The sequence below is a fragment of the Tribolium madens genome, unplaced genomic scaffold, assembly GCF_015345945.1.
Source record: "Tribolium madens isolate multiple individuals breed KSU strain unplaced genomic scaffold, Tmad_KSU_1.1 Scaffold_96;HRSCAF=242;Tcas5.2_LG5, whole genome shotgun sequence".
NCBI lineage: Eukaryota > Metazoa > Arthropoda > Insecta > Coleoptera > Tenebrionidae > Tribolium > Tribolium madens.
This window is the reverse complement of record NW_025401068.1, coordinates 10,963,785-10,971,691: the sequence shown is the minus strand read 5'-3', so window position 1 is coordinate 10,971,691 and position 7,907 is coordinate 10,963,785. Positions and strand designations below refer to the sequence as shown.

Below are 7,907 nucleotides of genomic sequence, written 5' to 3'. Positions count from 1 at the left end.
TCAAAGGTCATTGACAGCAAAATCGCAGGCAAAATGATAACCGGTGTCATGCAAGGTTAGTGTTCGTTGCCCATAATAGGCCTAAACGAGGCTGCATCATGTCCAAATGTTGCCCAAAAAACCGCCCATTCAACCACCGAAGCAACAAATAGCCAAACCGGTTAGTTACCTGCATAACATTCTCTCAAAAATTATACAGATTCCAATGAGCGCTGGCTACGCAAGTCTCCGCGACTACCACACCGATTTCTTTAGTCTTGGTTCTACTTTCAAGGATGTAACAGGTGTACAACTTTGTGCTAGATCTGTTTGCAGTGCTTTGGTTTAAGTGATCGATTGCTAAAATGATTGCTAGTTCGGTAAGTCACGTAGTTTTTCAACTCGAAAGCACGTTTTTCAAATATTTGCTAAAGTGGATCAACGCCTCCGAGGCGAAATCCGAGATAACACTGCATTGTTTTTTATTGGAATACATGCATCGCGGATTAATTATACAGATGGTCCGAGACCTTCCTACCAACATTGACACACTAAATGACTCATTTCATACATAAAAGGACAAAATTTAACGTTTTATTTAATACCTAGCATGAGTCGAAAAAATTCTGCACCAAACAGGTGGTGAAAATATTTCTACCCACTGGGATTTTTTGCATAATGCAGGTCGTTTTTCAGGTTTAGTGATACCCACGCCAAGTTCAAAATTTGTCATTTCTCAGTAGAACAAAAGGTCGAAAATAGACCTGAGAAGGAGTCTGCATTGATACATTTCCGGTTACAGCGTTCTAAAGCTGGCACCGTTTCCTCTCTTGGACAATATTATTGTAGGTTTTGTTTTAAAACGAGTTTTTCAAGACTCAAACGAGATTAATTGATTTTTGCCCACGTGGGGGCACTGGAACACAATTTACACAATGCGTTGCGAAAGATAAAACAATTAAGAAATGGCCAGTGTGGTAATTAGAGTGGTTAAATATTTGAAGGAGATGCAAGCGATTTCATAACGACTTTTTCTAACGCTCTCATTCAAAATTTCAAGTGAAGAAAATTGGCCAAAAAGTAAGAAAAGCAAGAAAAAAGTTAGGTTTAAAAAAGTGTAGCAAGAACGAAAAAAACGTGTTTTTTTTAAATTTCCAAGTGCACTTGTAATAATAATTAAAATCAATGTTAAAAGTATAATACATGTTTTTTTAACCTTAATTTAAAAAAAAAAACAGTTTATTCAACATTTCTCAAGTTTATCAAAATGAGAAAAAAGTAACAAATTTCTAAAAAAAAAGTTGTTTTTACACCATTTTAAAACAGCATACATTCTTACCAAAAAATTTCTGAATATTCTGAAGCACATTTTATAATATCTAATGGAAAATTTCTGGAAAAACAAGATTAAAAAAAGAAAATACATTCACATCAACAAAACTACTGAATATACATATTAAATAATGTTAGAAATATTTAGAATAACAAACAAATTTCATAAAAAAAGTTAGGTTTCAATAATTAAAGCAATTAAATCAATCTGGAAAAATCCCTAATTGTTTTCTTAAAATTGTTAAGTTGCAGCAGTTCAAGTTTGTTAAAACAGATTATATATAAATAGAATAAAAAGTAAAAAAATGTAAAAATCAAAAATACTCTGTAGTCCATTTTGTAAAAAACTAAAATTTACATAAATGTTGAGTTTCAAAAATAGAAGCAGATAAATCAATAACACTTTTCAAGAGTATTTTTTTTTAAATATTGTATCAAAATATTTTAACGTTTAATTTTATTAATAATCTACTTAAAGAAAAAAATAAGAGTGCAAAATTTTTAATGCATTTTAACATTTTTGCTCACAGTTTAGGACAAAAAAAGATACCTTTTGTTTTCATATTTAACAAAAACTTCTGTTCATTTAACATTTTTTAAGGTTGTAAGAAACAAGAGCGCATAAAGGGAAAAAAGTAATAAAAACATCTAAAAAATCAAAGAGTAATATATAACGTTTTTTAAATCTTTAAAATGAGACAAAACCTCTGGAATAACTTCATAAACATTAAAAAAAATCAATAACACAACTGAAGAAGAGGAAAATAATTCTTGCCTAATTATCGTCTCCATATTTTCAAGTTGTAGTTTTCTTAATTACAATCTAATAGGAAAGCCACAATTTTTTTTTAAATTAGAATCAAAGGTAAAAAATGTCTGTAAAATAGTAGTAGAGTTTTTTTTAAACTTTTTAAAAATAAAAAAAGAATCAACTTGAAAAAAGATTCTCAAAACCTTTCAATAGATTAGAAATAGTCTTAATTATCCTCTTGAACTTTTTAAGAAGTTGCAGTCCTGTGAATTAAAATCTTTTCAGTATGATCATATTTTGTAATAAATAGAGTTTCAAGTTACCTATTTGCAGTCTAGAAATGTTTCAAAAATTAATAAAAAACACTTTTGAAGTAGAAAAATCCTTTACATACCTCGTTGAAATTGTGAAATCCTGAAAAATGTAGAAAAGCTACAAAATTGAAACTTTTTTAACGCTTCTATTCTCGACATTTATTAAAAAAAAAAGAATTCTTATAAACAAGAAAAAATATTCTTAAAAATTCTCTTGAACTCTAGACGTGGCAATCCTGCTCTAATTAAAACTTATTAATAAAAGCGCACTTTTATGCTTCCTCGGCCCAAATTAGGCAGACAGATGATGCACTCGTGCCCACTCGATCTCTTCCTGTATTAAAAATACCGTCTCCTTATATGCAACAAACTTAAAATTCAATTCTTGAAGGTCGACTAAACACAAATTGCTAATGAAAGTCAAAACATTCAGCTGTTGAATACATTACATAAAGAAAATGTAAATGACGCTTCCACATATGAACTTGCACCAAAATTAAGCTCGATTTTTCACGAAAAACACCCTCAAGCCTTTCAAGAGCAGACAGACGCTCCGGAGCCATCGATCTCATCTAGTCTCGAGGGTGATTTTATTTTCGTTTATTTCCTCCACGTCCAATTCGCAATTTTCGTCACGTGTGCGTCGGGGGGTGATCTCTTGTTCAGTCTAGATCGAGACAAAATCGAGTTGGCTTGTTGTAACAATGAGAGGTGAGAAAAGTGGTTCGTTTTACTAAATAAACCGATTTCAACAATGGTTGCGTTTTTCCCACAAAACCGCCTAATTCGATTTTAATTTGGTTCAAGAGGTTAGCCGATTATTTTTCCCACCGGAAGACGTGTAATAACGGTGTTCCGGATATCGGGGGGCCACTTATAGTCGCGCCGGACGAGCAACGGTAGTGAGATGCAAGCCCCACGCCTACTATTCCCATACAACCACCAATTTTCGAATATCAAGGTTCTCTTATAGTGGCGGCGGACGAGCAACGGTGGTGAGATGCAAGCCCCACGCCTACTATTCCCATACAGCTTCCGATTTCTCTCGACTCTCTAATTCGGGATTGTCGCCTCTGGCCGATTTTTGCGTGACAGCAATTAATTGGCGCTTGGTTCTCACAAAAATACCGATATTGTACCACTTCCGAGCCAATTAATACTAATGAAGGGAGTCGAGTTAATTGGAAAAGTCTCAGTGCGGCCATAATTCCGTTTGATAGACTCATAAATATGTATAATGTGAATCGACCTTAACGACACGTTTTTTAAGTAATGTATTACCTAACCATTTTTATTCATGAGTAATCCGCGGAATTTCTATTAATAAATTAACGTAATTCAAAAACCCGAACTGAAATCAGGATGTGCAAGTAAGGCCTCTCTGTCATAAATAAATCAATGAACTCTGTGTCAGGTGCGTAAAATGGTCGTAAAAGAAACCATTATTTGACAATGAGTTTTTAACAGCCAAGGACTTGACAATTTTAGCATAGTTTAACCTCGATGTGTGTAAATATGTTAAAAATAGAGTTCCGGATTAGATTAGCACAATAAAAAAAATTACGATATGGGAATAATTGTCAATAAGTCGAACAATGAGTGGTTATGGTGAACTAATTCACATCATCAACGAGAACATAAATCGAAGCCACTGAAAGCAATTAAATTTGCGAAAAGTACAATGTGTTAAGTGGCCATAAAAAAATACTACGACTCGAGGAAATTATTTTTTGGGAGGTTTACTGTTAGGTGGTTTCCACACATTATTAATTACAAGAATATCAACTTTGTACCGTTTCCAAAACGGGTTCAACTGGGAAGAAATATCATAAAAGCTTCGAATAAGTAAAAACCAGAAAACACAAAGTAAAAAAAGAGGTGTCAAAAAACATTGATTGATTTTTTTAATGAAAAAACAGAACAAATCAAGTCAAGAAAAAGAAACCAAAGTTTAGGTGCATTCAATTTTTTTTGAAGAAAAAGAACAAACATTCTGAAATTACTGGTCATAAAAAATTACTGCAAGTTTAACTCGATTTTTTTTTTAAATTTCACACAATTGCACTATTAAAAACCTGTTTGCCAAAACTTTATCAAATTTTGTCGAATTTCGGTAAAATAGTCAAGTTTTCCCATGTTACATAAGGATAAAAAGGTGTCAAAGTGTATTACCATTTTTAATGAAAATACATTGAATTGCTTTTTTAAAAATTGAAAATAAAAAACATCAAATTGTTAAATAAGTTTAGTATACACTGAAATTAATATATAGTATTCGATGATTTATTAATTTATTCTAAAAAAGAAATCTAATTTGTTAAATAAAAATTATTTTCAAAGTGCAATATATTTACTATAGCTCACAAGATATGTTTTTTTTAATTTTATGCTTATTTCCATCTACATTCGCACTATTAATTAATACTCGTATTTCAACATAAAAAAATATGATAAAAGCTTCGAGTAAGTAAAAACAAGAAAACGCAAAGAAAAAAATTAAGAAAAACTGAAGAGATGTCAAAAAACATTGAATGATTTTTTTTATAATAAATAAACAGAATAAATCAACTCAAAAAAAAACAAAGTTTTTAATTGATTAAAGTTTTGGTGCATTCCATTTTTTGAAGAAAAAGAACTAAAATTTCTGAAATTATTGGCCATAGAAAACTACCACTAATTTAACTCGATTTTTTTTAAATTTCACTCATTATTGCACTATTAAAAACATGTTTGCCAAACAGGTCCAGCTTTCTCAAATTTTGCCGAATTTCAGTAAAATAGTCAAGTTTTCCCATGTAATATAAGAATAAAAACATGTTTAATTTTTTATGAAAATAAATTGAATTCAAACTCTTTTTTAATACAAGAAAACATTTTTTTGCTTTTTTGAAAATTGAAAATAAAAAACATCAAATTGTTAAATAAGTTAAGTATACACAGAAATAAATTTATAGTGTTCGATTTATTAAGTTATTGTAAAGAAGAAATCTGACTTGTTAAATAAAAATTAGTTTCAAGTACAATAAGTCAATTGGCCATAAAATTTACTATAGCTCGCAAAATATATTTTTTTTAATTTTACGATTATTTCCACCTACATTCTCACTATTAATTAATACTTGTATTTTAATTTAAATAAATATGATAAAAGCTTCGAGTAAGGAAAAACAAGAAAACACAAAGAAAAAAATTAATGGAAGAAAAATCATAAAAGCTTCGAATAAGTAAAAACCAGAAAACACAAAAACAAAAATGAAGAAAAACTGAAGAGGTATCAAAAAACATTGAATGATTTTTTTTTATAATAAATAAACAGAATAAATCAAGTCAAAAAAAAGAAACAAAGTTTTTAATTGATTAAAGTTTTGGTGCATTCGATTTTTTGAAGAAAAAGAACTAAAATATCTGAAATTACTGGCCATAAAAAACTGTTACAAGTTTAACTCGATTTTTTTTAATTTCACACACTATTGCACTATTAAAAACATGTTCGCCAAACAGGTCAAGCTTTCTCAAATTTTGCCGAATTTCGGTAAAACAGTCAAGTTTTCCCATGTAATATAAGGAAAAAAACATGTCAAAATTACCTTTTTTAATGAAAATATATTGAATTCAAACTCTTTTTTAACACAAGAAAACATTTTTTTGCTTTTTTGAAAATTGAAAATAAAAAACATCAAATTGTTAAATATGTTTAGTATACACTGAAATATATGTATAGTGTTCGGCGATTTATTAAGTTATTGTAAAGAAGAAATCTGACTTGTTAAATAAAAATTAGTCTCAAAGTACAATAAGTTAATTGGTCGTAAAATTTACTATAGCTCGCAATTTTTTTTTTAATTTTACGATTATTTCCACCTACATTCGCACTATTAATTAATACTCGTATTTTAATATAAAAAAATATGATATAAGCTTTGAGCAAGTAAAAGAAGAAAACACAAAGAAAAAAAATAATCATAAAACTGCATTAAGAGATATCAAAGTACCTACATAGATTTTTTTTTAATAAAAAACAAGAAATCAAGTAAGAAAAAAAATGTTTTTATTTGATTAAACTTTTTATTCATTCAATTTTCTAAGGTTGATTTAAAAAATAATTAGGTATATTATTACTTATTTAATGTAATAAATAAATATAAAAATGGGTTATTTTTTTTAATATTATACACATTTCTTGAGTACTTGAGTTAGATATCAACTTTGTACCGTTCCGAAAACGAGTCCAGCTTTCTCAAACCTCGCCGAATTTCGATATTTTTTTTTCTACGATGAAATCTTCCTTAAAAGTAGTTTCAAATGTACAAATTTTTTGTGTTTTTTCCTTAATTATGTCTATTTTTATTCCATCATAAATTTTTTGCATGTTTACAATTATTTATTGCTTTCTTTCGTTGAACTTTACTCCTCCATTGGCGTCAAGTGCAAACTCCACGGGAAAATCCTCGTTTTTTCGCAAATTTCGACCTTTTGCCTGGCATTTATCACCCGTCCCATCTCCACAAACCTTGCTTTTGCCATATCTCCCATCGAGAATGTCACCGCAGTCCTTCAAAACTGAAAGTGTTGTCAAATCTAGGCCGTTTAAAAATCCCAGAAACATCAGAAATTCACGACCACACCTTTGCTTTTCTGCTTGAATTCTAATAAACGATTTTCGTGGCGCTTTTAATCGTCGGTTTGTTTTTCTCATCGGACTTATTCCGAACGGCAATTACTCTGTATACGGAGAGAAATCTCGCGGTGTGACCTATGACTTTCTTATAAGATTTCTAAGAGCATGCTATCTGCTATAATGACTCTCATTGTTTCGTTGTTTAATATTAATTTTTGTGGATCATCACGAAAATCCCTAACGGCACTTGCAAATTACGAATTTTCCAATAATTTTATTAAAGAAAAACTGACCTAAAGCAACACAATGCATATTGTTTCGAGATCTGGATTAATTTTTTGCACGTGAGAAACTCGCTTCTTGACACACTGAGCACCTTTCCCCGTTCGGTGTCACTTTTTCCGCCTTATTTCCGCGTTTTGAGTAAATAAATAAATTGGAGATGAATGAAAACGTGAACGGCGTTTGGCTTTTTCGTACGTATGGAAAGTTACATCTGCTGTTTTATGACAAATAAGGGAATTTCTTATTTATTTAATTAGAAGTAAACGAGAGAAAAAATATGATGGGAATGAGAAATTATTCTTGTGGCGTAGGTTGTGATTTCAAATGTGCGCATTTAGACACAAGTTGTTATCAACATGCATGATCACTGCTATTAGATTTCAGTCGACGACTTTGTTTTTTCGTTTTATTTCAAGCTTTTACCTTTTACTGATTCTCACCGTTTTGCGGCTAAAACGACTAGATAAATCAGCCTCATTGAGAGAAATTCATTTAAATTTAACACTTACAACAAATTTTTATCTCAAGGTTTGACATTTGATACTGGCTAGGGAAATTTGGAGATTTTTATCCAAAGAAAGTTAAACGCAAGTGTTAATTTATTCACTCATTAAATTTAAATTTAATT

General features: G+C 30.1%; 1 protein-coding gene across 1 annotated transcript in view; it reads left to right on the top strand.

Annotated features, from left to right (window-relative positions):
• The first annotated feature begins 212 nt into the window (after positions 1-212).
• LOC123013959 overlaps positions 213-7,907 on the top strand; it is a 28,489-nt gene continuing 20,794 nt past the window's right edge. Inside the window, exon 1 of the mRNA XM_044412843.1 lies at positions 213-359. The gene's annotated coding sequence lies outside the window, so the exon portion shown is untranslated. The remainder of the gene's footprint in view (positions 360-7,907) is intronic.